Below are 5,605 nucleotides of genomic sequence, written 5' to 3'. Positions count from 1 at the left end.
CGGCTCGCGTCCTCCGGCTGCGCTGGCTGCGCTGGCTGCGCTGGGCCGGCCGCCCGCCCGCCCGCCGCGCTCGGTGCCGCCGCCGCCGGCCCGCCCTCTCCCCGCCCCGCGCCCGCCCCGCCCGGCCGCCCGCCCACATCCGCCTCCGCCGCCCCGGGCGCCCCACCGCGGGCCGGGGCGAGGGCGCGGCGCCGGGAGCGCGCGGCGGGCGGCTCTCGGGGCCGGGGCCCGCTAACGGAGCCGGGCCACCGCCCGCCGCTGGGGCCGGGCCCAGGCCACGTCCCCTCTGGCCTCGGTTGCCCGGTTTGTCCAGGGAGCCTGCGCTTCTCGGCCCAGTTCTGCCACGACCCTATTAAAAGGGCCGATCTGGGCCGAATCCTGGGCTTCTGCTTCCCCCGGGGGGATAGGAGGGGGCAGGTTAGTTTGACTTTCAGAAGGTGCTCCAAGTGGGTAGCCACATGCTGGTGGCGGGGAGGGAGCAGCCAAGATTCTCCTGAAAGACCAACCCAAGGCCCCTGCCAGGTGAGCGCAGAGTGCTGGTCCCTGAGGGCATGCCAGAGGCTGGGCGAAGTCAGGTCTGAGGTGGGCCTGGAAGGCTGGCTGGACCGTGGACAGGAGAGGGCAGGCTACGGGACTCGGTCGTCCATCTCTGTGCTGAAGGCCTGCCATGGGCCTGGCCCTGGGCTGGGCCCTCAATCCCTCCCGGGAGTCTTCCAGGAGCTCCCCTCCCCAGAAAGATGTGACACATGGCCCTATAAAAGTGGATGGGGACTTCACGTGGTGACAGTGAGGGCCGCAGGAACCAGTGGAGGGGCATGCACGTGGCACCCGGCTTCATGCAGCACACCTGGCCTGAGGTGCCCACCGGGGCTGGGCACAGACACACAGCAGGGGGAGCTGAGGGGGAGCAGACTCAGGAGAAGGGCTGTGCCAGCTGAGGCCGCCAGGACCCTCCCTGCTGTGCAAATGGGCCCTGGGCACCCACAGTCCACTGGCAGGCAGCTAACGGCCAGGGAGGCAGAGAGACTTCACCCCCCTCCTCCTACAGATCCCCAGGATCTGCAGACAACTTCCCACCCGTGACCCCTCCCTGGGCCCTGGCCCTTGGCTAGAGCCACTAGTTTCTCCAACAGCTGCCCCTCCCCCCAACCCTGAGGCCTCCCAGTTGATATTATCCTTTTGTGAAAGGAAGACTCCTGTAAGTTACCTTCCTGAGGTTGGTATGTGTTGGGGGGGGCATTTTTGTTCTTCATCCAGGGTCAGAGTTCAACCTGAGGGGGCGTGGACACTTCATCTGGGTCAGAGGCAGGTGCAGCCCAGCTGAGTGTCCAGGACGGCATCTACAGCCAACACTGGGGCTCCATCCTTGCCTCTTGGGGCTGACCTGAAGAAGGACACTCCTCAGAGAAGGACACTCTCTCCTGCTTAGGGGACACTGGCTCCTTGGGGAGGGGACTCCCAGTTCCCGGCCTCTCCCCTTGGCACTGCTGCCCCCCACCCTCCCACTGCAGCGCAGCTGTCCCAGCTCTGACTGTGTACCTCCAGGCAGGGCCGTGCCTCCAGGGGGCCCAGTGAGAGGCCCCGACCGTGCCGCTGGGGCCAGATGCCTGACCTGAGGGTCAGCCCCTGATGTCCAATGTCTGTCCATCGCTCACCCTGCACACCTTCCCCCTGGGGCCCCCTGGGACCATCCCACCTACCCACTGCTCTCCCAGGAAGGGTTTCCGTGCCCACCCCCCATCCTGAACTGACAGTGCTATGGAGGAGGTGGAGGACCAGAGGAGAACCGGGCAGGGTGGCAGCCAGTGGCCACTGAGGGGCCGGGAGGGCGCCGTCTTGTGGAACATGTGGCAGCTCCCCAGGTGCTCTGGGGCCTGCTGGCCATTTGAGGAACCGCATCTTGGCTGGGAGGCTGCATCACAGTGGTCCCAAACCTCCAGGCCCATCTCCAAGAGGTCTCCCTGCCTGTTCTGCACGGCGCTCTGGGCCAGCCCCCACTGTGCGTGACCTGCTGTGTGCCCCACACCCCATTTCATGCAGTGCCCAGTCCTGTCTGCACCTTGGCATGCCCCTGCCCTGTGACTGGGGTATCCCTGAAGGCAGGGCCAGCCCCCTCCGCCTCTGGCCTCCGGCAGGGAAAGCAGAGCCCCTCTCCTCAAGAACACCCCCTTCCCAACCCCCAGACAGAATGGCAAGGAGAGGACCGAGCTTGCCAGCCCATGCTGGCCGCTGCTGGGGCCGCTGAGATGCCCCTTGGCCAGATGTTTCCAACAAAAATTGCTACACTGCCCCTGAGGAGGGTGGCCGCCTGCCCCTCCCAGAGCACAAGAGCCTCCGGGCCTGTCACCTTCTGCAGCTGCCAGCCTTCTAGCAGGACTGGTGGGCCGGTGCCCCGGCTGCCTAGTCTCAGCAGCAGCTGCAGGGCGGGGCCTGGGGGCAGCTCCTAGGCCAGATGGCCGCCTGGCCAGCTGCGTCTGGGAAGCCTCTGCCCGCACCACTGCGACAACCTCCTGTCATCCCTGTGACTGGGACTGCACAGGGCCGGAGAGAGGATCCAAGGGCCAAGGGGCGGCCGGCTCCTGAGTACCATCTCCGGGCTGCCTGAGACAGCCCCTCCTCAGGGTGGGGGGTATCAGGACAGGGGGACCTACTCAGACCTTCCGACCTGAGAGGCTCAGGGGCCTCTCTCCCACTCTCCCCTCCCCAAGTGACGTCCCTCCTCTAGCCCATCCCTACCTGGGCCGGCCTCCCAGGCCCAACCCCAGGCTCTTACAGGCAGCGTCCTAATTTGCTTCAGCCTCTGTCTGGCCCCCAAGGAGCACTTCGTCCCACCAGCCAGGCAGGGCAGGCCAGGGCACTCTGCCCACCCCGGGGGCCTCCTCCCGGCCTGCGGCCTGTGTGGGGAGCTGTCGGTCCAGAGCCCCAGCAAGGCCAGCCTCCCCTCCCTGCCTCCGCATGCTCAAGGCCGGGCCTGGGGAGGCCACACTGGGCATTGTGGCACCACAGAGCAGTCAGAATTCAGATGGCAGCACCTAGTGGACGTCCCTCACGGAAGCCACCGCCATGCATTCACTCAAGAGACCTTTCCTGAACCCCACTTTGTGCCCCGACGGCTTCTTAGCCCCGAGGATACATCAGGGGAGCCGAGAGAGAGCACAGTCACACGGCACGGGGAGTGCTCTGGAGAAGGACGAGGAGAAGAGAACGTGGGCTTGGGGGGACCTCGGTGGGGTGGTCAGGAAAGACCACTCTTGGGGTGCTGCTGGAACAGAGACAGGAATGGAGGAGCCAGAGAAGGCCTTCGGAGGAGGAGCCTGAGGTCCTGCTGTGAGCCAGGCCCTGCCCTGAATCTGCCTTTCTGCAGATGAGGATATTAAGGTTCGAGGAGGCTAAGGGTCACGCCTGAGGTCGGGAGGGGGCAGGGGCAGGACTCTGACACAGGCGAGAAGCCACAGGCAGTTCCCTCTGGGTTCCCTCTGACTGGACTGGAAGTCAGCTCCTCCTGCTGTGGGCTGGGTGAGGGGGTGGAGGGAGGGGGTTGACCCTCCTCAGAAGGGTCCCCGAGGTGAAGGGCAATGGAGCCAGGGCCGTCTCAGTGGCTCAGTGCAGTGTGAGTCCAGAGTTCCACATTGAAGTTGCTGGATTTAGGAAATAAAAATACAGGACACAGTCAAATTTGAACTTCAGATAAACAAGGCATAATTTTTTAGTGTAAGAATGTGGCTTTCCTTCCCACACAGACTGTGGTGGGCCCCAGGCCCTCTGGCCGCTCCTCAGGCCCCCAACCCACCAGGCTTGAACAGGATTCCTGGGTGGCGACCCCCCATCTCACAGCCAGCACTCCCACCTCTGGAGCATCAAGGAGCACGGCTGGAGGGCTCCCCCCTCCTCCCGGTGCTTCCTCTGCCTGCATATACCAGGCCGGCTGGTGTCCCATCCTTTGTAATCCAGGCCCTCCCCCAGTGCCACTCCCGCCACTAATCAAGGCCTCCTTTCTACCCAACCTCTCCTGGCTGGGGCTCCCCCTCCCCAGACCATCCTGCCTCCGGGGCTGCCGGACATGCAGGTGGGAACTCAGGAGACTGCTGGGATTCTAGCTTACTTACTGCCTGCTGTGTGGCGGTAGGCACCTTACCTAACCTGCCCACCAAAGCAGGTGTGATAACAAGAGCATCTAACTAACGGGACTGTTGGAAAGATAGCTGAGCAGCGGTCCAGAGTGCCTCAGTCCTGCTCCGTCAAGGGCAGCGCCTTGCCTCCTGCCCCTGGGCAAGACTCGCAGCCAGCAATACACCCCCCTTGGGGGCCCCAACTTCTCCAAAATCGTTGCTTTCCATTTCTCTTGGGCTATGTCCTTCTCCCTGCAGACCTAGGTGTCCCCTCACCCCTTCATGGTGCTCTTGCACCTGAAATACCCTGTCCCCAGCTTGTCAACCCTGCCCCTCCACGGTGTCTCCCCCTCCCTGAACACTTTTCCACCTGCTCTGGGCTCTGGAGGCGCTTGGGGGCCCTTCTATCACAGCGTTTATCCCCCCACCCCGCTGTGTCCCTGAGACACTAGGACACAGCTCTGCGTGCCTGGCCCCCAGCAAACGCTGAGCTAGGGTCCGCTGAGAGGGTGACAGTCCCCTGTTCTGGACTCCAAGGTCAGGACCCCGCTTGAGTGTTCGGAAGAGGGTCCCAGCTAAATTAACTTAAATTCAAAAAGAGGCTTTCAACCAAGAAGGGGATGCCACCTTTTCAAAATTTAAGACCTCCCTCTCACGCACCCCTTCTTCCATCCCAAGGCCAGCGCCCCGCGAGGTGGCAGGAGGCCGTGATCGCAGCTTCGCCCTTGGGTGATTGCCCCAGCGCCGGCTGGAAGAGGAGCTGGTCCTCAGACAGGGTCCCTTAGCAGACGGGCGCAGTTGGGACCCCCTGGGGGTACACCGAGGCCGAGGCGACAAGTATCGCGAGAGAGCCCCCTTCCTCGCCGCGCCCCGAATCCCCTCCCACCCCAGTGCCCCAGCTGGCGGCGCGCGGGGCCCAGCCGGGAGGGGCGGACAGGGAAGGGGCGGCAAGGGTGACCTCAGCGGTTCCGCCGCTCCGGGAAGTCGCCTCGGCCCGCCCCCTCCAGCCCCCGCCCCGAGTTTCGCTCTCTCCGGGGCGGGGCGAGCGGCGGGCGGTGCCGGGCCGGCCAACTTGGAGCGCGCCCGGCGTGGCGCCCTCCCCGTCCCCGCGCCCTCCCCGCCGGGGCGCGCAGCCCGTAGCTCCGCGCGCGCCGGGGCCGGACCGGGGAGGGCGCGCGGCGCGGGCGGCGGCCGGAGAGAAGCACGGGGCGGCGGAGGTGAGCGCGGGGGCGGGCGCCCAGCTCTGCCCGCCCCGCCCGCCGGCCCGCTCCCCGCGGCCGCGCTGCCATAAATGGGGCCCGCAGCGGCGGCGGCGGCATCTGGCGGGCCGGGCGGCAGCTGGAGGCGGCGTGGAGGCGCGGGCCGGGGGCGGCGGCGGCGCGGCGACTCGGGCGTCGGGGAGATGCGGCAGGCGGCCGCCCGAGAGTGAAGTTCAGGGGTGCCCTGGCGGGGAGAGGCGTCCCGGGCGGGGACGCGAACAGGTTCGCGCGGCTCGG

This window comes from Ceratotherium simum, chromosome 24 (assembly GCF_057802395.1).
Source record: "Ceratotherium simum simum isolate JZ-2026a chromosome 24, ASM5780239v1, whole genome shotgun sequence".
Taxonomy (NCBI): Eukaryota; Metazoa; Chordata; class Mammalia; order Perissodactyla; family Rhinocerotidae; genus Ceratotherium; species Ceratotherium simum.
The sequence above is the reverse complement of the archived record's forward strand: the minus strand, read 5'-3'. Positions refer to the sequence as shown.